At 39.4% G+C, this 25,444-nt stretch overlaps 1 long non-coding RNA gene across 2 annotated transcripts; it reads right to left on the bottom strand.

The window, feature by feature from the left end:
• Positions 1-11,259: 11,259 nt before the first annotated feature.
• On the bottom strand, positions 11,260-23,231 carry LOC129641451 (uncharacterized). Of its 2 annotated transcripts, none has more exons than XR_008709341.1 (3): positions 22,708-23,231; positions 19,216-19,498; positions 11,260-12,868 (listed from the first exon to the last, which is right to left on the bottom strand). It is a non-coding gene; the product is annotated as an uncharacterized LOC129641451 (long non-coding RNA). The 2 variants fall into 2 exon arrangements; XR_008709342.1 differs by lacking the exon at positions 11,260-12,868 and adding an exon at positions 16,402-17,148.
• Between the last annotated feature and the right edge of the window lie 2,213 nt (positions 23,232-25,444).

The raw sequence follows: 25,444 nt of genomic DNA on the forward strand, positions 1-25,444 counted from the left end.
ATGGCCAACCTCTGGACTAGTCATAGAATGGCTAAAAGGGGGCTCTAAGACTACAGTACCATCTCTGTTAAGTGTGCAGTTGTCAACTCAGAATATATTGTGATTCACAAAACACTTCCTTCTTCACTCAGAACCTCATCTTGCCTGAGTTAATCTTTGCCATAAGAAGTCACTGAAAAGAAGACTCAGGGAGGGAACACAACCACATCCATCAGTGGAAAATTGGATTAAAAATTTACTGAGCATGGCTTTGCCCACCACAGCAAGACCCAGTTTTCCCACAGCCAGTCCCTCCCATCAGGAAGCTTCCACAAGCCTCTTATCCTCATCCATCAGAGCACAGACAGAATGAAAACCACAACCACAGGAAACTAACCAAACTGATCTCATGAATCACAGCCTTGTCTAACGCAGTGAAACTAGGAGCCATGCCTTGCAGGGCCACCCAGGACAGATGGCTCATGGTGGAGAGTTCTGACAAGAACTCTACTGGAGTTCCACTGGAGATATGGAATGGCAAACCACATCAGCATTCTTGCCTTGAGAACCCCATGAACATTATGAAAAGGCAAAAAGTTATAACCTGAAAAGATGAACTCCCCAGTTTGATAGGTGCCCGTTATGCTACTGGAGAAGAGTGGAGAAATAGCTCCAGAAGGAATGAAGATATGGAGCCAAAGTGAAAATGACACCCAGTTGTGGATTTGTCTGGTGGTGAAGGTAAAGTCCAATACTATAAAGAACAATATTGCATAGGAACCTGGAATGTTAAGTCCATGAATCAAGGTAAAATGGAAGTGGTCAAATAGGAGATGGCAAGAGTGAACATAGACATTTTAGGAGTCAGTGAACTACAATGGACCAGAATGGGTGAATTTAATTCAGATGACCATTATATCTACTACTGTGGGCAAGAATCCCTTAGAAGAAATGGAGTAGCCCTTATAGTCAACAAAAGAGTCCAAAATGCAGTACTTGGGTGCAATCTCAAAAACAACAGAATGATCTTTGTTCACTTCCAAGGTAAACCATTCAATATAAGAGAAATCCAAGACTATGCTCCAACAAGTAATGCCAAAGAAGCTGAAGTTGAATGGCTCTATGAATTCCTACAAGACCTTCTAGAACTAACACCCAAAAGAGATATCCTTTTCATCATAGGGGCCTGGAATGTAAAAGTAGGAAGTCAAGAGATACCTGGAGTAACAGGCAAGTTTGACCTTGGAGTACAAAATGAAGCAGGGCAGAGGCTAACAGAGTCTTGTCAAGAGAACACACTGGTCATACCAAACATCTTCTTCCAACAACATAAGAGAAGACTCTACACATGGGCATCACCAGATGGTCAATCCTGAAATCAGATTGATTATATTTTTTGCAGCCAAAGATGGAGAAACTCTATACAGACAGCAAAAATGAGATTGGGAGCTGACTGTGGTACAGATCATGAGCTCCTTATTCCAAAATTCAGATTTAAATTGAAGAAAGTATGGAAAACCACTAGGCCATTCAGGTATAAATCAAATCCTTTATGATTATACAGTATAAGTGACAAATAGGTTCAAGAGATTAGATCTGATAGACAGACTGCCTGAAGAACTATGGGCAGAGCCTTGTAACATTGTACCAAAAGCCATGATCAAAACCATCCTCAAGAAAAAGAAATGCAAAAAGGCAAAATGGTTGTCTGTGGAGGCCTTACAAATAGCTGAGAAGAGAAGCAACAGGCAACAGAAAAAAGGAAAGCTATATCCATCTGAATACAGAGTTTCAAAGAACAGCAAGGAGAGATAAGAAAACCTTCCTCAGTAATCAAAGCAAAGAAATAGAGCAAAATAATAGAATGAGAAAGATCTCTTCAAGAAAATTAGAGACACCAAGGGAACATTTCATGCAAAGATGGGTACAATAAAGGACAGAAACAGTATAGACCTAACAGAAGCAGAAGATATTAAGAAGAGGTGGCAAGAATACACAGAAGAATTATACAAAAAAGATGTTAATGACCCAGATAACCACGATGGTGTGATCACTCTCTTAGAGCCAGACATCTTTGAGTGCAAAGTCAACTGGGCCTTAGGAAGCATCACTATGAACAAAGCTAGTGGAGGTGATGGAATGCCAGTTGAGCTATTTCAAATCCTAAAAGATGATGCTGTTAAAGTGGTGCACTCAATATGGCAGCAACTTTGGAAAACTTAGCAGTAGCCACAGGACTGGAAAAGATCAGTTTTCATTCCAATTCCAAAGAAAGGCAATAACGAAGAACATTCAAGCTACCACGTAATTGTACTCATTTCACACTCTAGCAAAGAAGTGCTGAAAATTCTCTAAAGTAAGCTTCAATGGTACATTAACTGAGAACTTCCAGATGTTCAAACTGGATTTAGAAAAGGCAGAGGAGCAAGAGATCAAATTGCCAACATCCCTTACTTGATTGCAATAAAAGTAATGAAATGTTTTATATCTTGATTGTAGTGGTAGTTACATAGACATATACATTTGTATTTGAATTGTTCTCTTAAAATGGGTACGTTTTATACTAGGTAACATGTTTCAACACAGTAACTTACAATTATGTAAAGTTTAAAAATAAAATAAAATTAAATAAAAAAAAATAATTAGTCATTTGGCTGAACCATATGAAAATTCCAGATACTGAGTGAGCCAATTTTGATCTATAAAACAACAACTTTACAGATAGTACATTCTAGTTTATGAATGAATGAAGATATTGTCTACAATTAATTGAAACTGAATTTTTAAAGATTTTTATCATAAGCAATATTTGTATCATAATAGGGAGACTTAAAAAAAATGACAAATATATGGATCCCTCCTTTAAAAATCACAGCTGGAGGCACACGATTTTTGATGAGTATTCAGAATTGGTAAAAAAAAAATCATTGAAAGATATTGCTATTGTAAATTTTAGGATCGCTCATACCTAATTACTTCTGATCAGCACTAATCAAGAGATATAGTCCAACCTACTGCAATTTACGGAGAAGGCAATGGCACCCCACTCCAGTACTCTTGCCTGGAAAATCCCATGGGTGGAGGAGCCTTGTAGGCTGCAGTCCATGGCATTGCTAGGAGTCGGACACAACTGAGTGACTTCACTTTCACTTTTCCCTTTCATGCATTAGAGAAGGAAATGGCAACCCACTCCAGTACTCTTGCCTGGAGAATCCCAGGGACGGGGGAGCCTGGTGGGCTGCCGTCTTTGGGGTCACACAGAGTTGGACACGACTGAAGCAACTTAGCACTGCAATTTAATTCAACAAACTTAATACCATCAAAGATATGTCAGAAGATGGTTTAATATATTTACAAGTAAAAATACATTTTTATTTTCTCCTTAGTAAAAAACTTGAAATACTAATTTCTAGACAGTCTTAAGAAAACTTAAGGAGAGTTACAAAAGGATTTAAAAATCAAATTCAAAATACCCTTGTTGACAACAAGTAAAACAATTTAATTTGCTTCATTTGAAACCTATTTTTTAGAAACAATTACAACAATGCAGTTGATTTCAAATATCAACATGAAATTCTTGTTTCTGTTATTATTGGGTCCTTTACTGTTCGTGTCTCTACTTCTTTACTGTGATCAAGAATCCTGGGGAAAATCTATTAAGGCACATTATTATAAAAATTACAGCATTCTTACATAAAGTACAGAAACGACAGACTTAAAAGAAGCAGAAGAGTTTAAGAAAAGGTGGTAAGAATACACAGAAGAGTTATACAAAAAGATCTTAATAACCTGGATAACTACCATGGTGTAATCATTCACCTAGAGCCAGACATTCTGGAATATGAAGTCAAGTAGGCCTTAGGAAGCATTAGTACAAACAAAGCTAGTGGAGGTGATGGAATTCCAGCTGAGCTATTCAAATCCTAAAAGATGATGCTGTTAAAATGGTGCACTCAATATGTCAGCAAATTTGGAAAACTCAGCAGTGGCCACAGGACTGGAAAAGGTCAGTAAGAAAGGCAATGTTCAAACTACCACACAATTGAGCTCTATTCACATGCCAGCAGGGTCATGCTCAAAATCCTTCAAGCTAGGCTTCAACAGTAGTTGAACAGAGAACTTCCAGACATACAAGCTGGATTTAGAAAAGGCAGAGAAAATAGAGACTGAATTGCCAACAGCCACTGAATCATAGAGACAGCAAGAAAATTCCAGAAAAACATCTACTTCTGCTCATTGACTATGTAAAGCCTTTGAATATGTGGATCACAACAAACTGTGGAAAATTCTTAAAGAGGTGGGAATGCCAGACCACCTTACCTGCCTCCTGTGAAACCTATATGCAGATCAAGAAGCAACAGTTAGAACTGGACCTGGAACAAGGGACCAGTTCAAAATAGGGGAAGGAGTACGTCAAGGCTGTATATTGCCATCCTGCTTATTTAACTTTTATACAGAGTGCATCATATGAAATGCCGGGCGAGATGAAGCACAAGCTGGAATCAAGATTGCTGGGAGAAATATCAATAACCTCAGATATGCAGGTGATACCACCCAATGGCAGAAAGTGAAGAGGAACTAAAGAGCCTCTTGATGAGGGTAAAAGAGCAGAATGAAAAGCTGGCTTAAAACTCAACATTCAAAAAACGAAGATCATGGCATCTGGTCCCATTATTTCATGGGAAATAAAAGGGGAAAATGTGGAAATAGTGTCAGATTTTATTTTCTTGGGCTCCAAAATCACTGCAGTCAGTGACTGCAACCATGAAATGAAAAGACACTTGCTCCTGGGTTGGGAAGATCCTCTGGAAGAGGGCATGGTGACCCACTCCAGTATTCTTACCTGGAGAATCCCTACAGACAGAGGTGTCTGGCAGGTTGCAGTCCATGGGGTTACAAAGAGTTGAACATGACTGGGTGAGTAAGCACACAGCTTCTTAGAAGAAAAGCTGACAAACCTAGACAACGTATTAAAAAACAGAGACATCACTTTGACAGCAAAGGACTGTATAGTTAAAGCTATGGTTTTTCTAGTAATCATGTATGGATGTGAGAGTTGGGCCATAAAGAAAGAAGGCTGAGCACAGAAAAATTGATGCTTTCGAACTGTGGTGTTGGAAAATACTCTTGAGAGTCTCTTTGACAGCAAGGAGATCAAACCAGTCAATCCTAAAGGAAATCAACCCTGAATATTCATTGGAAGGACTGATGCTGAAGCTGAAGCTTCAATACTTTGGCGACCTGATGCAAAAGGCTAGAAAGCTTGAAGGCAGGAGGAGAAGGGGGTGATAGAGGATGAGATGGTTGGATCTCATCACCATCTCAATGGACATGAATTTGAGCAAATTCCAGGACATAGTGAAGGAAAGAAAAGCCTTCAGTCCTGCAGTCCCTGGGGTCACAGAGAATGGGACTTAGCGACTAAAAAGCAACAATTATAAAAGAGAGTCGGACATGACTGAGCGACTGATCTGATCTGATCTGATAAAAAAAATAAACAATTAAGAGCCATAAATTGACCTTGACAATCTGGAAAACAATGGCTACATACTCAGCCTCTAATCTTTTTCAGTTCATTCTTAAAAAATTTTTTGTTGACATCCAAGCGGCTAGCTTGTCAAGAAGTAGTTACTTTCTAAACAGCAAGCTAGAGTATTTGAAACACTAAAATCCTTTCTGATAAAATTGGTTTCTTCTCAGTTTGCTCGGTAAAATACAGTATGGACGGTTAAGTTTGTATTTCAGAACATTTTTTTACTATATCACATGTAATAGCTGTATATTGTAAAAACGTCTCTGTTATTCATCTGAAAATCAAAATTATCTGGATGCTCTGTATTTTCATTTGCTTTATTTATCAACTCTGTCTCTTGTAATGATTAATCTAGTTCAGTGAAGTAATAGTTCATAATCCATCAGGGATTTTGTAAAATATATTTATGTATTCATAAATTAAAAGGGGTTGAACAAGCCAGCAGAATTCTTTTCTTATTTTTCAGCTATTTTGTTGATGTATTCTGGATAAAAAATGTTACTCAACTGTAGTATGGATAAGAAGTAATTAAGTAATAAAACATTTGTATGTGAAGAAATATCCAATACCCCATTACTTCAGTAAAGACTTAATGATTCTGGATTGCATATGGTCCAACTTCCAGGAAGAAAGAATAGCTTCCCTGAGAAAGGTTGACAGGAACTGCATTTTAATTTCCTTTGGAAAAATTTCCAAAGCATTTTACTCTGACACTATCCTGTTTTTTTCTGTTGCAGTAGAGTTCCATGTTATTTTTATCTGAAAGAAGAAATTGGAAGGTAACATCCAGGCATGAAGACTTGGTGTTTACTTGGACTATGTCATTAACATTTCCAACTAGTTGAGTGCTTTCCATGTTTCTCAAAGGTCTTCACCCTGTAAAAGCTGATGGATGACCTGACAGATATTTCCAGGCTTTGGTTGTTGTAATGTGAGCTCAGGGCCTGGAAACAATAAAATGGCAATTTTCTGAGACATTTACCTGCAAAAGAGCCAGGAACATAAAAGCCTGTTTCAGCTTCCCACCCAAAGCCTCTTCTTTTCTCTCAGTTCTGGAGGGGTTAGGGAAGCCTGGATCCTGTCAGGTTAATTGAGGGTGACATTAAATGTAATCTCAGCAGCAGCCGCTGTGAGGGCTCCAAGGGAAAGACACTGAAGCAGGAATCAGAGAGCTGGGCCATGGTCTGACCAGAGTGGAGGCTTCTCATCATGAACAACAAAAGCAAAGGCTGCAGGCATTGGGATATGTCAGATCTTTTCTCTTAGAAGCTGGATAGGATGATTCGGTCATGATTTGACAAGTAATAGTTTTGGCTTCAGTAGCAGCTGCAAAACAATAGAAGGGTCTTCTCCATAGTTAAGTCAGTCACAGCTGAGCCAGACTGTTTGAAGTTCGTATTGAGGGTCGTCCACACCATTGCATTCTTAGAGGGTTGTGCCTCGAAACTGGGTCTCTCTATGTTACCAGAAGGGATGAAGTCAGCACCCTAAAGAGAGATTCACACTAAGGAAATCTAGACCAAAGTGATGTGAAAGGTTACTAGTGAGATTTTGGTCTCCCAACTCAGTTTTGTAATAATAATCCATTAACTTTAACCCTGAAGAACCTAGATTCTGGGTCCCCCATCTAAATCCACAGCCCATAGGATACTGTCTGATTTTAAATACATCAAATGATAATTCTGCCTACCATTGTTATTTCCTCTTGGGTAATCTTACAACCATGTAACAGTTTGCTTTCAAGTTTCAGCCTGTAATCCATAACTATTCTGAATGTTAAATAATTATTAATATAAACTTAAGTTCTCTGAATGGCCCCAAAAATAATGTTGGAAAAGTCTCTTTTAATTATTTTTTTGTTCTCATGAGAAAAGAAGCTATATTTTGATTTAAAAACTTAGTATGAGATTAATTTATACAATGCTACAATGTGATAGGGAAATTTGCTGTGCCATATTACCCTACAGGCAATGCAGACATTATTAAAGATGGAAAAGGGGCTATTAATCCATGAAGTCTGAGATCCCTTTACCTCAGGACAAGATCAGGAGTCCGTGTTAAGTTCACACTCAAGGCAACGAAGGAGTGAGGGGATGAGAGGGAGGGGGTCAGCCAGACCTGAGGATATAAACGAGGTTCTTATGAGACTGAAGGAAACAGATGATTGAAACTAGGACCTTCAAAAACCCTAGGTTTTCACTGAAGGACACGTACTTTATTTAGTCCCACATGTTGTCTCAGAGGTTCACAGGACAGTGAAGGGGTGCACATGGATCCAGGGAAATGAATTCAAAGTGCCCCAACTTGGGAGCCTGAAAGCAACAGACGCCATGAGCAGAAGACTGTGAATAGACACCCGTCTTAGAACAGAGGATGGGCCAGAGATGAAGACCACAATTCCCACCCTAACACTAGCCAGGCTTCCATTCTGATGCTGGACCTCCACCTCTGGCCTTGGCCCAGTCATCACCCTCAGAGGAACAAGACATTGCACATTGTCAACTTTGTCTTGTTGAAAACAATGCTAGGAAGCCCATGTGGAGCCATCTTTCCAGGCAGAGCTAGAAGGCAGAGGACAGGCTGGACAGGCAGAAGCAGAGTGGACGTCAGAGTCTGTGGTTCAGTGTCAGGAGCTGTGGGAAGCATGTGAACACTGGCCAAATAGCCTGAGGTCTTTCCAGAGAAGCTCTGATTATGCCGGCTCAGCCTCCCATCTCCTGTCTAATTTTCTTCCTGGCATCACCTCCAGGCCTCTGCAGGAAGTGGTGCTTTCTGGACTATCGATCCCATTAAATGAGTTTCAGATGCTGATTTTCTGTTTAAAGGATGAGCAAGCATTTCCATAAGATGCATCTCATTTGACCAACATGACTAATTTCTTTGCTTTCTTGCATCCAATCCATCATTTCACTGCAACTGTGAATTTCATTAACCAGCCAATGACGCCCTCTTCCAGATCGTTAGTGGAGACGTCAGCTTCTGACTGGACCTGGTACCAGTTACCAGGGCTCGGGCCTGGCATCCCTGAGAACCGCTGGGGAGACATTCATCACTCTTATACAGGTGCCTTCATTATTCCAAAGCAATTTTAGCTTATTTTGCAAGAAACACTTACAATGTTGTAAGAATTAGTGCTTTCCCAAAGAACCCCTAATTCAGGATCAGAACAGATGGCTGCATGATACAGCAAAAAATAGACAGCCACAAAATCTCGGCCCACTAACCAGACAGTACAGGCTCATTTATCCCCTCTCTTTTGTCTCTGGAAGAACAGAAGGATTATATCCCTCTGCTATAATCCTCTATGCTTTTGATGCTTTTCCGTCATCACACTTTTCCATCGATTTACCCTTTCTATTTGACAAAAGCTTCTTTTTTAAAGTTAATTTTTATTGAAGTATAGTTGATTTACAATTTTGTGTTAGTTTCAGGTATACAGTAAAGTGAATCAATTTGACAGAAACTTCTAATTTCAGTTCATCTACTTGATTAGCATTAGGGTGCTATATGGAAATCAGTAGGTTACTGGATGACTGTGAGGTTTACCTAGTGGTTAAAAATTTAACTTTAGAGAAGATGATGTTCTCAATGGCTTGGAGAGCAGGTATTGTTTCCTGATTTTTCTTTACCCACTCCCAGTGTAAATCAGGTTCTAATTATGTGAACTAAATCAAAGAAAATGATCGAGTCAATGAGGTTGATTTGTTTTTATTTTATCCCTTGGTACCTAGTCACACAGAGTAATCAAGTTTCAACACCAACTTTTTCTTCTTGTTTGGAATTTCCTTCTGAAATTCAGAAAAGGAAAAACATTTTTCTTCCCTCTATTTAGATACTTTTTTTGATAAAAGGAGAATATAAAATTATAGCTCTCCTGGCACTATAACTTGAAAAAAATGTTTTTTGGAGGCAAACTGAATGGAAAACTGTAAGATGAAACATTTGGTTTGCTGGAGTAGCAAAACTGGAGACAATTTTTTCTCTAGAGTATTATAATTTTATTTAGTATGATTAATATAATCTGTCATATCTCTTATATAGTAAGATGATTATTCTAAGATGTAAATTCTAATCTGTGAGGAAGAGTGATGTTTAAAAGCTTTGGGGAAATAGTTTCTTTCTGTTTGGAGCTGAAAGTGGATCTCCCATTAACCAAGTAAATTGGCATTTCCTGAGAAGCACCATTAAGCATTTTTAGGAAACAGGATCTCTGATATTACTGTTTAATCACTTCATGCCAAATAGTATGTGTGTTGTAGCATGTAACTCAAAAATTATTCTGGAAGTTAAGATGCCAGTGGGATTTCCCAGGTGGCTCAGTGGTAAAGAATCTACCTGCCAATGCAGGAGACGCAGGAGACACAGGTTCAATCCCTGGGTCGGGAAGATCCCCTAAAGGAGAAAATGGCAACCCATTCCAGTACTCTTGCATGGAAAATTCCATGGACAGAGGAGTCCATGGGGTTGCAAAGAGTTGGACACGACTGAGTGACTGAGCACACATTAGGATTCCGGAAAAAAAAAAAAAAAAATATATATATATATATATATATATATATATATATATAGAGAGAGAGAGAGAGAGAGAGAGAGAGAGAGAGAAAGGAAGGGAGGGAGGGAGGGAGAGAATCCAAAATCAGAAAGGGCAGGCTAGCAGACTGGAGACTCAGGGAAGAATTGCAGTTCAAATACAAAGGCAATCTTCTGGTGGAATTGTTTCTTTTTTGGGAGAGGTCAATGTTTGTTCTAGTTAAGGCTGCCAACTAATTAGGTGAGGCCAACCCACATTAGTGAGGGCTATTTGCTTTACTCAAAATATAAAAATTTAAAAATTCATTCAAAAAACACTTTCACAGCAACATACAGAAGACTGAACAAATATCTGGGCACTGTGGCCCAGCCAAGATGACATATTAAAATGAACCAGCACAGTGAGGTTAGATTTGTGAAGAGGGAGGAACAGATAGTTAATAAGCATTCAACACAAACATTATTTTATGTATCCCAGTGGCATAAGGATGAGGATAACATTTCTGGTTTTAAGAGAAATGTTTTGTTGAAAGTTTCCAATAAGGATCAGCTGGTATATGGCTAAGACAAGGTGGAGCAATGGCCAATTTACTGCTTAAGACCAGAGTTGTTTGTAACCCAGCAAATACATTTCACAAAGCAAAAGAAGACCCTGGAAGAATATGGAACTACAAATTCTCAAATAACTAATGCAAAACAAAAGAGAAGATTTTTAGCAAACAAGTAAACAAAACAAAGCAGAAGCAAACTCACAAATATGAAGAAAAACTAGTGGTTACCAATGGGGAGCGGGAGTGGGGAGGGGCAAGACTGGAGTAAAGGATTAAGAAATACAAAATTCTGTGTAAAAAATAAATCAGCACAAGAATATATTGTAAGGCACAGGTATTATAGGTATTTATAATAACTTTAAATGGAGTATAAACTATAAAATTATTGAACCACTGTTGTGCACCTGAAGCTAATATAATATTGTAAATCAACTATACTTCAATTAAAAAGAGTGTTTAAGATGATTTATCAATGATGAATAGCTGTACGCTCCTAACTCTGAGGTAATGCAAGGCCAACACCATAGTAAGAAATAAGTACATACTCTTCATTTTGTATTATTCTTTTTTAAATAGTACACAAAATGAACCACCAAAAAGATATTACAAAAGATATGCCCCCAAATTGTGCAAGTAGAGAACAGAGTACAAAACAAAGATGTAAATGCCCCAATTAATACTGTGGGGAACCAACTTTTGCAATGTTAAAGTTTCCAACACGGAAACAAACACATTTCATTCTGATTTGATTACTGATAATGATCTTGCCTGAATCTGATATGTTTCAGGCTCAAAAGAGCTCAGCAAAGATAGTCACATTCTACACGTGTCCCTGTCCCCTGAAAGTAAAATCATCCCTAAAAATGCAAACAGTGGTCAACAGTATACAGTGAGAGTGACAGACTACAGGTGTTATAAAAGCAGGATTTATTTAAGGAGATTTAAAAAAAATTTTTAATGTAAAAAATTTTAAAGAAGCTTTAATCAAAAGTACATTGAAATGGAGACAGAATCAAAACTGCTTGGATGTTTTCTTTTAGAAATGTTTTCCTCTTTCCACTGGGAAATATTATAAGCCAAGTTTCATATCTTGTAACATAAAGAAAATAATATGACCTGTCCTACTTTCCAGAGGATTTGTGATTGTCACAGATAGCAAGATATGTGAAAACACTTCAAAAAATGAAATGATGTAAGTGGAGTTATTATTTTTAGTATTAAAAAGAAGAGAAAGTGTAAGTGAAGGGTAAGAGCTTAAGAATCAGCGTGGAGGCTGGATATCAACTCTGCCTCTCTGTACTTTTATGACTGTGAGGAATTCTCTTAATCTCTTTGAACAAAAGCTACCAAGCTTTATATTGAAGTTTCCATGTGTGTGCACACTTATGATGTACATGCATGTGTATGCAGGCATGTGTGAGGAGGAGGGTGGGGGTGGAAGGGCTGCACTAATAGAATATTGAATGTAACATACTATTTAACATGGGAATTGCTTAAAAAGAATGTTTTTATGGCCAAGAATAAAATACTTTTGTCGAAGGGAGTTACAATGATCAAGAAAGTTGGGGAGGGGTGGATGAAGGAGGAAAGCTGGGAGGGGCTAAGTTTAGACCAGCAGTGAATCTGGTTAGAGGTTTCAGGTAGCCACCTCAAATCCGCAGTACCAGCTCCCCACATCTCACCTGAAGACAGATCTTGGGACTGAGGGAAACCACATTAGTTGCAAGTATGGCAGTCTTTCTCAAACAAATCTCGGAATGAGGAAAGCAAAACGGAACAGAAGTAAAGCTCGAACAACTCTTGAGACTCACTCTGGGATTGAAGAGAAGACATGCTTGAGTCTAAACAACCCATAGGTATACTTCTTGGGTGTCTGTGATTTAACTATTGTGTTTCGGCCTCAAATCCACCTGTCTACAGTCTGCCTTGCGATGTTGGGTTGGGACTCTGCAAACAATACTTCTGTTGTGCTAGCTGATGCCATGTTAGGCTCTGTTTGCCAGTAGGGGGCACCCGAAGGAGATGAACGCTTGAGGAGGAAGAAAGGATTGACTCATTTGCTTCCCACCAATTTTCCTATGAGTATCACCTGCCAAAAGCTTCTGCACTTTAGTGGTGGCAGTTTCTTCTTGTAAATATGTAACACTTGCAGATTCAGATTCATAAGACTCCTTGGAGACACCTGTGCCAGTCAGCACCCACTCTCCTTATGGGTCTGGATCCCAGACCCTTTCTCTGAGCATGCTCACTCTCCCCATCTCTCTTCAACATCATCCTGGAGGTTTTGGCCATTGCAATATGGTAAAACATAAAAAAGAAATACAAAAGAAAAATGATCAGGAAGGAAGAAGTAAAACTCTCTCTCTCTTTGCAAATTATGTGATTGTTTCTACAGAAATTCCTCAGAATCTCAGAAACAAATTTCTCAGAAACAAAATTTCATCTCCCTCAGGTCCCCTACTGGCAAATAAAGTCTAACATGGAATCAGCCAGCAAAAGAGATGTGGCTTGCAGAGTCCCAGATCCAACATCACAAGGCAGTTGTTGCTTTTTAGATTTTTAGGAATTTCTATAGAAACAATCAGATTATTTACAGAGAGTTTTACTTCTCCATTTTTGATCATTTTTTAAATTTCCTTTTTATGTTTTACTGTATTGCAATGACCAAGAACTAATAAATGAACTTGTCAAAGTCACAGGATGAAGGTTAGTATACTAAAATCAATTATATCTTTATATAATACAGCAAATAAAATGATAATTAAACCCCAGTCTTCCATATACAATAACATCAAACCCCACAAAAATCTGAGGAGTTATGATTCTGTTATATAAGATTTAGTACATACTTTTAATCAGGAAACAACAATGGGTGCTGTCTCTCAGAATACATGGATTGTCTAAGAATCAGTGCTTTCAAGAGGGAATGGCTCCTTTCATCATTTCACACCAAATATCCCACTTTACAGAGTCCTTATATCCATATCTACAATTTAATTTCTGAAGTTTGGAGGTTTTGGTTTCTAAAAGAGAAATCCTTGGAACAGTGGTTCCATGGAACTGGAACTTCACTCTGCTATTATATCTTTCTGAGCTCCTCTTACGACTACCCCAACAGGCAAAGAAAGGGGCTGCTCTGTTAGGTGGTTGATCTTGATTATCAAGAGGACATTCAACTGATGCCAGAAAATGTGACCAGAGAGGACCATCTCTGGAACCCAGGGAGATTCTCTGTGATGACCCTTAATATCATCAATTTCCTATAGTAAAAGTTAACTGAAAACTACATCAACTGATAAAAGAAAGCCCCACTGACTTTTAGGGAAAACCCTCACCAGTTGAGGTCCTAACTGGCGGAGGAGGAAATGTGAGCCAAGTAATGGAAGACAGGAGTTATGGATATCAACTTCAGCTGTGGTGAGTTACAGAAATGAGGACTGTAGCAGCTTCACATAGGTTCTTTGTTCGCTGTGGTCTGTGACTATATTACCTATTTTATCCTTCTTTGTCTTTCTTTTCCTTATTATTTAATATGTTTTATTAAAGATTAAATCCATGATTTGATATTTAGGGAACAGAATATGTAGATATGATTGGGATTGAAAGTGAGATATAATTACTGTACTTCAGAGATGACTAGAAATTGTTTACAGCATGGATTTTACCCATCCCATTGTGTGCAGGAAGAAACCATTAGTTATCTACTTATATTTATTTTTATCTTATTTTCTAAACTTCTGCTTTGGAAGCATATTATTTATGAGTTAAAAAGAAACACCTATAATTTCTAAGTTCATGGGGTTCTCACGGCAAGTATACTGGCGTGGTTTGCCATTCCTTTCTCCAATGGACCACGTTCTGTCAGAACTCTCTACCATGACCCATCTGTCTTGGGTGGCCCTGCACAGAATGGTTCATAGCTTCACTGAGTTATGCAATGAACTTCGGCAAACTCTGCTTTTGGTAAGAGACAGGGAAGCCTGGCATGCTGCAGTTCATTGGGTTGCAAAAAGTGGGACGTGACTTGGTGACTGAACAATATAATTTCTAAGGAGATAAGTACACTCATAGCAGAGTTCATGCTGAAAAAGCATGATAAGGATACATGATCAAAAAAAGTTTGGTGATCATGAGGTTAGAGCATAGTTGTTTAGAGATCAGGACTATAACTTTGTCCCCTACTTATTATAGTTCTGCAAATAGGGACACTGTGCCACAAAATCACAGGCTGTTTTCTCCAGCATTCACTACCATCTTACAGATGGTAAGAAAGTGAAGGCGCCCTAGTAGAACATGTTTCCTGCTTAAACAATGAGTCCATATCATTGACAGCAGATCTAAAGGCCCGTGCTTACATATCCGGAATAAATGGGGTTACTAAAGTCACTCACAGAGAAGGCAATGGCACCCCACTCCAGTACTCTTGCCCACTCCAGTACTCTTGCCTGGAAAATCCCATGGACGGAGGGGTCTGGAGGGCTGCAGTCCATGGGGTTGCTAGGAGTCGGACACGACTGAGCGACTTCACTTTCACTTTTCACTTTCATGCATTGGAGAAGGAAATGGCAACCTACTCCAGTGTTCTTGCCTGGAGAATCCCAGGGACGGGGGAGCCTGGTGGGCTGCCGTCTGTGGGGTCACACAGAGTCGGACACGACTGAAGCAACTTAGCAGCAAAGTCACTCACCCTAGTTGGTCAGCCCTAGAGGGCAGGGCTCTGGCTTGATGAAGAAGTGAAGTGAAGTCACATAGTTGTGTCCGACTCTTTGTGACCCCATGGACTGTAGCCTACCAGGCTCCTCCATCCTTGGGATTTTCCAGGTAAGAGTACTGGAGTGGGTTGCCATTTCCTTCTCCAGGGGATCTTCCCAACCCAGGGATCGAACCCAGGTCTCCCGCATGGTAGGCAGACGCGTTTACCATCTGAGCCACCAGGGACACCCCTCCTATCTAGCAGAAGTATCTACACTTCTGTAGCTCCACCAATAGAGCGATGATGGATGTTCACAAGTGAAGGATTATACAGTCACGCTGCCTCCTCAGTCAAACCAGAAGATTGCAAATTATTTCTGCTGCTCAGTTTTGCATATTCTTGGAACAGTGCAGCACTATTCTAGAAAACAATTTCATTAACTTGAGTGCTTCCTCTAGCACACATTTTTCTGTATTTTTTTAATCCCATCACCCATCCGATCTCTCCATCCATGTCTTCATTCACTGCACACATCCTTACTGAATACCTATTGAGTGAACAGGCAAAGCTTATAGATGAGTAGAATGTCAAAGTCCTCACTTCCATAACTTATCTATAAAGTGAGGGAATTGAACTAGAGTGCCTTCTAAAATTTCCTAACAGAGTTAGAGATCTGTTTCAAGCACTCATCCCAGGCATCTTAAGTTGTCTTCAGATTAATTGAGTTAGTTAAGCTCCGAAGTTAAAATAAAAAAAAATAATCTAGGGACATCCTTGGTGGTCAAGTGGTTAAGAATCTGACTTGTAATGCAGGGGATGCAGGTTTGATCCCTGGTTGGGGAACTAAGATCCCACATGCCACAGAGCTACTGAGCCTGTGCACAACTAGAGAGTCTGTGAGCCACAACAAAGACCCTGCATCCCACCTGATGCAGCCAAACAAATGAATAAATAAAGACAAATAAATATTTTAAAAAATCATGTAAAGTCCCCTCTTCTCAACCCATATCCTTCTTCCTGCCTAACTGCCCTTCTTAAAATGTGACTGGACCCAGATCCTAAAATATCCTAATGATCATCACCTGTTAACAAGCAGGCCTGCCCAAGACAATGAGAAGTTGCTTTGTGTCCAGAGCTGACCACCAACTGACCACCTGGCACTGCATGTCTGAGGATGAAGGACCCCCTTTATTTCTATAGCTGAAAGTTTTGTCTCAGACATAATTGATATTGTTGACAGATTGCAACTTGAAAGTCACTGCTCAGTAGAAAAGCTGTTAGAAGAAAAAGCACTTTATTTCTGGATCGCTTGGATAACAGAGATCAGAAATTTTTAAGGAAACCAAAAAAATGTTTCAGTTGATTCCAAATGACAGTGGAGCTTTCCTCTGATAAGAAGGGACACATTCACCTAAACGACTGCCAACACGCAAACACATCCACACAGAATTATATGCCCTAAAATTCATCTTAATAATTACACAGCAGGCTTACATCCAAGAAGCCACTCAGGAGTCGGACACTTCCCAAGTGTCTTAAATAAATCTCACTTGCTAAGACTTTCTGATTCACATTTCTGAAATATAAAATGTTACTGTATTTTTGTCATATATCCATTATTTTAATTAGCTTTCAGTGTCTTAGTCTACCAGTTCAATATTCTTTCTGATTGTCAAGACAGATATAAAACCTCTTAAATGTATTCATCTAATATTAACATCGATACTGGTGACTAATCACTTAATTGTACTCATGGGGTCAACAGTACTTCCTTAAGCCATTTCTCACTGAGACACTGTAATCTTCCATGTGAAGTTCTTCCATATGTGGCTGTCTGTAGAAAGGATAAGGGATTTCTTCACCTGAATCAAGAATCAGAGAGGAAAGATTGAGGAGAAAAGGCCATGGATTATGGGGTAAATCTATTTCAACTGCTATATACTTAATATGGAATAGATTTCACAGTGATTTTTTTGTAAGAGTAGGCTTGTTTTCTTTGACATTTGGAAAAGAAAAGAGTATGGGTGGGATCAGATTTTAAAGGATATTTGTGGTTTACAGTTAAAACAGATTAGTCTTATTGAGACTCCTCGCCTTCTCTAAACCTGCAGTGCGAAAACATCCCTTTGAACGGGATAGAAAATAAACAGTTGTGCGAGCACAGCCATCAGGGTAGGCTCTGGTGGTAACTTTCAAACTCCTCTTAGCATCCACTAAAAGATACTTTAAATGCACTCACAGGCTTCTGAGTAAGAGCTGTGGAAGTTTAGAGGATTTTAGCAGTTCCTCCTCTCTCAGTCAGCAAGAATTGTCTGCTCAAGATCTCCAATTACTTTAGTACTTTGCAAACACTGGTGAATATAAGCACATCAGCATTAACCCAAGCAAGCTGCTTTTGGCAAATGTTTTCAGCTAGCAGTGGGCTATCTGCTCACTATGAGCACAGTCTGGGAGGCTCATAGACGGCCTTGATGGAAGTTCCTGTATGTGAACAGAACTGAAACTGGAGTGGTTCTGGCTTCTGTCACTGACCCCGAGAGTTCAAAGATTGGTTATAGGAATGTCACCTGAATGGAAAGCAGGCAACTGGCTTCATAAGAATTCTTGGCAATTAAAGATGTCTAAAAGAACCAGCAAATCCAGCTCAGTCCATTAAACGAACCACTGAAATTCACTGGGGGATGTCCCAATTTAAAATATCGAGTATGTTCAGAAGAATCAGATCCTTTTACACACAGCTAGTAGAAGAGTAAATTGGAACAACACTTCTGATGAAATAAATCAAAAACTTAATTGTGCATATCATCTGACTAAGTAATTTATCTTCTAGGAATTTATTCTAAGAGTAGAATTAGAAAAATATACAGAGATAGATACATAGAATTGTTTCTTGTGGTATTGTCATTAAAAGCAAGCTGCTTACATGAAGTGGTACTTTATTAAATTATAGTACCTATTTGCAAGGGATTATCTATTAAAAATGGATGAGGTACTCACATGGAACAATATGTTCATCATACATTTTTTTAAGTGAAAAAGGTGTAATGTATGTGTGTGTAGCACAACTCCATTTTTAAGTAAATAGGTAAACAATTGAATGAGCTCTCCTTGGCTTTCCTACTTCTGGTATCAAATTCTGCATGAGTCATAGCTCAACAAGAGAGGCAGAATCAGCAGGATATATGTATATCGATATTTGGTATCTGTCTATCTACCCATCTGGAGAAGGCAATGGCACCCCACTCCAGTACTCTTGCCTGGAAAATCCCATGGACGGAGCAGCCTGGTGGGCTGCAGTCCATGGGGTCGCTAAGAGTCGGACATGACTGAATGACTTCACTTTCACTTTTCACGTTCATGCTTTGGAGAAGGAAATGGCAACCCACTCCAGTGTTCTTGCCTGGAGAATCCCAGGGACGGGGGAGCCTGGTGGGCTGCCGTCTATGGGGTCGCACAGAGTCGGACACGACTGAAGTGACTTAGCAGCAGCAGCAGCACCTATCTATCATCTATATACTATAAATAGGAGATTTGTTATAGGAGATTGGCTTATGCTATCCCAAGTCTTGCTTAAACAGGCACACAGCCTTATGAAGACTGTTTAGGTAAACCCTAGACCAGGGCTGGCTCTCGCCTGGCAAATCCCATGGACGGAGGAGCCTGGTAGGCTGCAGTCCATGGGGTCGCTAGGAGTCAGACACGACTGAGCGACTTCATTTTCACTTTTCACTTTCATGCATTGGAGAAGGAAATGACAACCCACTCCAGTGTTCTTGTCTGGAGAATCCCAGGGATGGGGGAGCCTGGTGGGCTGCCGTCTATGGGGTCACACAGAGTTGGACACGACTGAAGCGACTTAGCAGCAGCAGCAGCAGACCAGGGCTAGAGTTTGAAGTTCACAGGACAGACAGTCAGGAAGGGTCACTCACCGGCAGGCTGAAATCCCACAAGGATGAACTGAAGCCTGTGTCTCTTCTTGCCTTTCCTTGCTGATGAGGGTATCCTGCAGGAGGTGGGGCCTTTTGTCATAGAATTGAACACATATACCTCTGAGAAAACTGAAGGAGGATTCAGAGGAAGGTAGAGCCTCTATAGCCTAGGAGCTGTCTCAGTGGAATGTCAGCAGGTCAACATCCATGTGTGTCGACTACATGTAGCTGCAGCTTCCCTTCTGCTTGCTGACAATCTTGCCAGATTCTCCCTGTGATCTTCCTTATTCAGAAAAACACAAGAAGAACCTTTGGATATGTATTTCATGGAAGCCAAGTGTACACATTGCAAAGCTATCACAGAGGCCAAATTGGCGTGTAGCTCAGGTGAGAACCCGAGGGCTGCCTGTTCACTGACCCCAGATTCAGATCAGGCACACTTGTTCACACAGCCCTGGGCAGGCAAGAATCCCGCACATAGGAAAAATGGTTTTCTCTCTGCCTACAACAGGATTAAGCATTCAGAAGTTAAAAACATCTAGGATGCTTGATAAGACTCCATTGTTTCCCACAATGACAATACAGATCACAATAAAATAGTGTGCGATTGTCCCAAGTGCTTTACATATATTTATCACATTTATATTAAAGATAAAGAAACTGGAACACAAAGTGGCTAAGCAACTGGCCAGAGAGCAGCTGTTAAGGGACAGATTCAGGATTTTAACCTGTGATTATGTTATACTGTTGCTCCTAAGTAGCTGCAAATTGGTGTGTATCATGAAAACTCTGAAACATTGCAAAATCCTTCATCTAAGAGAGTATACTTATTCGGAACAAATTGTGTTAAAGCTTAACTTTCAAAACAGCCAAATCATCATTCTCATACAAGTACAAAATGAGCCCCTATTAAATATTTTACTCATTGATAAATGAGGAAAACACTAAGATATCAAAATTTAGTCAAAGGAGGAATTAACTTACAGATATTTATATTCTCTACTGGATAAAATTCATTTGCATCACTTTGTTATGGACAAGAAATATTTGCCTTATCTTCAGTTTTTTTATTCAAGTAAAACTCGATCACCACAGGTTTGTAGAGAGTCTGGTTTAAATCAAAGATCTACACCCCATAGAATCAGAAATTCCTGGAAATTCTGGTAGGCAATTCCACAAGCGCTTCATGGATACCTCAGTAATCTCTCTTGCCCATTTCCAAGGTTTGACAACTTTTCTGACAAGTGAAATAAAACTTCTTCACTGAATTAAAATGATCTATTCATAAAACAGGCTTCCCTGGTGGCTCAGACAGTAAAGAATCTGCCTGCAATGCAGGAGACTCAGGTTTAATCTCTGGGTCAGAAAGTTCCCCTGGAGAAGGGAATGGCAGCCCACTCCAGTATTCCTGCCTGGAGAATTCCATGGATAGAGGAGCCTGGCAGGCTGTAGTCCAAGAGGTCTCGAAGAGTTGGACATGACTGAGCAATTAACATTCATAAAACATTCTAGTTATTCCAAATTGTATTTTAACTGTCAAATTTTCTAAGACTCCTTTTTATTTTAAAATTTTATATTTCTAAGTAAATGGATATTCCCTGAGTCACATATATTAAGAATAAGATGATGGTAATTCTGGGCCAGGGGTTAACACTTCGTGCTTCGAATCCAAGGGGCACAGTTTCCACCCCTGGTTGGGGAAATTTTGCATGCCACATTGTGTGGCCAATAAAAAAGATGATGGTTATTTTATTTTCCTGTTTTAGTTGGCATTATAATTTTGAACATAGTAGAGGAATTTCTTAACAACAAAGTTTCATCAGGATAAATTGTTAAAAACAGGTGAGGAAATGAAGTAAAAGAAAAATTAAATTTAAAACTAAGAAAATGAGAATAAGAAAGAAAGATGGGTGAGTGGGTCAAAACAGATATATGAATAATATAAAAATTATGCAGTGAACTGTGGTCTACAGGTGTTCCAAGAAGACATTGTGATTATATTTAATTCTTCACCAAGAGTTTCAAAACTATCAATTCTATTGCTGAGTCTTAAGTAACTGATTCAATGAAGTTCACCTGCTGGTCTGAGGCCAGGGGGAAAGTAAACATTCTTCCAATTAGGTCACTTAACAGGAATGTTTTATATAATTACAAAAGACAAACAAGAAGAACATATTATGCTAGAAAAACAAAATTTTCGAAATGGAGAACCTGCCATTGGATTCTTTCTGAAATTTTTGAAAGGACACTCCTGATGGAAGTGTCTTGGAAGAAGCTGAACAGTTAAGGTTATTAGAAAGCAGCCTCTGCCCCAGCGAAGTGTGACATGCCTCTGTTTTTTGCAAAGAATTCTTGTTTCACAAGGACTATGCCAATGTAGAGATTTGGAGCCCGATTTTCTATCAGAGCCCCGTGAGTAGGAAGAGCCAATTTGGACGTGCTGGTCTGAGTACATGAGTACCTTCACTGAGTATGGCCTTAGATTGCCCAAGGAATAGTTCAATTCTGAGAGCGTTAGGTGATTATTTTAAGAAGACTGAATTCCAGGTAAGATGATCATTAGATAAAGTATTAATCGTTTATGATACTTTAATCTCTCTCATTAGGTGAGCAGGAATTGAAAATGGCTTAACCTCTAAATCCATTTAACCTAATTTGTAGCATAAGGCATCAGAATTCATTTCCACATTACCATACTGGAAGTAGATACATGTGAGGCCTCTGGCTGAGCCCTGGGCCGACCACCAGAAAAGAAGCCACACTCTCAGGTTGCTTTATTTTACATTTAAGGAACATAAATTAAAACAGAATAAATACAGCTGAAGACATTAAAAACAAAGCATCCAGCATACTGTGGATTAATCAGTTAAATTTAGCAGCAGTGCTAATATAGGGACTAACATTGATTGTGCTCTTACTATGGGCCTAACCCTGAGCTTAACACTTTAAAAACATCTCATGTTATCCTTGAAACATTTCTATGAAGCAGGTTCTGTCGTTAGGCTCACTTTATAGATAAAGAAACTAGGTATGGGGGGTTAAAGTCCTCTCCATAGGTTACACAGAATGGTGCGTTGTGTATCTAGTAGCAAGATCCCCTGGAGAAGGAAATGGCAACCTTCTCCAGTATTCTTGCCTGGAGAATCCCATGGACAGAGGAGCCTGGTGGCCTATAGTCCATGGGGTCCCAAAGAGTCAGACACGACTGAGCGACTACACTTACTTACTTACTTTACTTAAAGAGGAGCTTGAAGGTAAAAATTTTGGGAGACAGACTTCTGAATGTCTGGAAAGTCACATTCAGTAGTAATAGGGGATGCGCACCCCGCCCCCGCCCCCAAACAGATTGCAAAACCGATTGTTTCACTCCATCGCCACTACCCAGACCCCGCCTCAAGCCATCACTTCCTGCTGGGGCTCCTGCACTGAGCCCCAACAGACAACCCCATGGATCGCTCAGGCAATTTTCACACTTAGCCAATTCTTGCTTACCCTTCCAAAAGATGGTCTGATGTCACCTATCAGTTGATAAATATTTGCTAAATGAATGCATGGAAAAGTGCACTAGAGTCGATTGGTGTCAGTGAATTGGTTGTTGGTGAAACAAAGTGGAGGGTGTGTGTGGGGGAGAGAATAAATAGTGGAGACTGAGCCAGGAAATGATATGCTAAAAACTGTCTGAGAAAAACTACTTCCAAACGTTTTGTGTAGAAAATATTAGCACAAAAAGAGGAGAGAGGGACAGGGACTGCCCTCAAGGGCAGGTCTGGTGTGAGTGGCCAGGTAGCTCAACAAGAAACATTCTCTGGGAGACAATTTAGGGGTTTGGAGAAGGGTTGAATGAAAGGAAAGGGGAAATAAAACTATTCACAATGATATCATGAGTCTTAGGACCGTCACTGAGGAGGGAATGAAGCCAATGGGCCTTTCTTGATGTGTTATTTCTTAAGCACATTAACTATTAGGAATATTAAAGGAAATCTACTTGTGGCAAGTCCCAATTTTATCAAGCTCTTCTACATTTATGACATTTCTAAAATAGTTGATACTTTTATCTAGAAATTCTTTCTAGCAATTTTAAAGATAAAATTTATAAAGCTCATTAATAGTAAAACTCTCTGAAGAATCAATTTATTATGTTTAATTATTTCAGTAATCTCTGATTTTATCCATCACTTTGTATTTATATTATATATTTAACCTCAGAGTACAAATCATTGCTTTTATTTAATACTCATAATATTTAATTCTGCCAATATGAATGATCACTTTACCTTAACTTTAAACTGCTGAATTTTATAAAAAGGTTTGACTAAATACTTCCAATTTATGAAGCTTTTAAAAAAATTTCCCAACTTACTGGGCCCAGAAAAGAAATGTATAATGTTTTGTTCACTGTGGCTATCTATTTTAGAGCAAAAGATGGCTCAGAAAAACAAATATTACTCAATGCTCACATCTGATTAGGCAAATCTACACTTTCCAATATGGATTACTTTTGGTCCAGTGAGTTTTGTTTCAATTCTTTTTCTGATATGTCTACTTTCACAATATGATTAATGACTGAACTTTCCTTGTCTTTCCCAAAGTTGCCTTGAGAATTTGTGGTATTAGGTTTATTCACTTACTGTAAGGGCAAAACAAAAATGAAATCTTCAATGTAGATATTGCTACAAAAATGAGATATTCATTACTAAGTATGTTTTAATCCATTTTTAATGATATGCATAGTAGCTCAGTTGGTAAAGAATTTGCCTGCAATGAAGGAGACTCCAGTTCAATTCCTTGGTTGGGAAAATCCCCTAAAGAAGGATATGGCAACCCACTCCAGTATTCTTGCCTGGAGAATCCCATGGACAGAGGAGCCTGGCAGGCTACAGTCCATGGGATCTCTATGACTTAGCAACTAAAGAGAGATATGGTTTAAAATATTTTTATCTAAACCTTTTTTACCTATACCTATAAAAATAGGAAAAGGAGTACGTCAAGGCAGTATATTGTCACCCTGCTTATTTAACTTCTATGCAGCGTACATTAGGAGAAACGCTGGGCTGGAAGTAGCACAAGCTGGAATCAAGATTGCTGGGAGAAATATCAATAACCTCAGATATGCAGATGACAACACCCTTATGGCAGAAAGTGAAGAGGAACTCAAAAGCCTCTTGATGAAAGTGAAAGAGGAGAGTGAAAAAGTTGGCTTAAAGCTCAACATTCAGAAAACAAAGATCATGGCATCTGGTCTCATCACTTCATGGCAAATAGATGGAGAAACAGTGGAAACAGTGTCAGACTTTCTTTTTTGGGGCTCCAAAATCACTGCAGATGGTGACTGCAGCCATGAAATTAAAAGACATTTACTCCTTGGAAGGAAAGTTATGACCAACCTAGATAGCATATTCAAAAGCAGAGACATTACTTTGCCAACAAAGGTCCGTCTAGTCAAGGCTATGGTTTTTCCAGTGGTCATGTATGGATGTGAGAGTTGGACTGTGAAGAAGGCTGAGCGCCGAAGAATTGATGTTTTTGAAGTGTGGTGTTGGAGAAGACTCTTGAGAGTCCCTTGGACTGCAAGGACATCCAACCAGTCCATACTAAAGGAGATCAGTCCTGGGCATTCTTTGGAAGGACTGATGCTAAAGCTGAAACTCCAATACATTGGCCACCTCATGTGAAGAGTTGACTCATTGGAAAAGATTCTGATGCTGGGAGGGATTGGGGGCAGGAGGAGAAGGGGACGACAGAGGATGAGATGGCTGGATGGCATCACTGACTCAATGGACAAGAGTTTGGGTGAACTCTGGGAGTTGGTGATGGACAAGGAGGCCTGGCGTGCTGCAATTCATGGGGTCGCAGAGTCTGACATGACTGAGCAACTGAACTGAACTGAACTGATAAAAACATTGCTTGTGAAAAGTATCATATTATCATTACAAATTAGATGCAAGTTTGATCCCTGGGTTGGGAAGATACCCTGGAGAAGGAAATGGCAACCCACTCCAGTACTCTTGTCTGGGGAATCCCATGGATGGAGAAGCCTGGCTGGCTACAGTCCATGGGGTCACAGAGAGTCAGACACGACTGAGTGACTTCACTTTCTTTCTTTCTTGGTTAAAGACACCAGAATGGCATCTGATATAAGGTATCAGTTTTCAGAGGGACCACTCTGAAAAGAGAATAATTTTCACAGGGAAAAAAAAAATATTAACTAGAACTTCAATCTTAAAATAGT

The sequence above is a fragment of the Bubalus kerabau genome, chromosome 1 (assembly GCF_029407905.1).
Source record: "Bubalus kerabau isolate K-KA32 ecotype Philippines breed swamp buffalo chromosome 1, PCC_UOA_SB_1v2, whole genome shotgun sequence".
In the NCBI taxonomy this organism is placed as follows: Eukaryota; Metazoa; Chordata; class Mammalia; order Artiodactyla; family Bovidae; genus Bubalus; species Bubalus kerabau.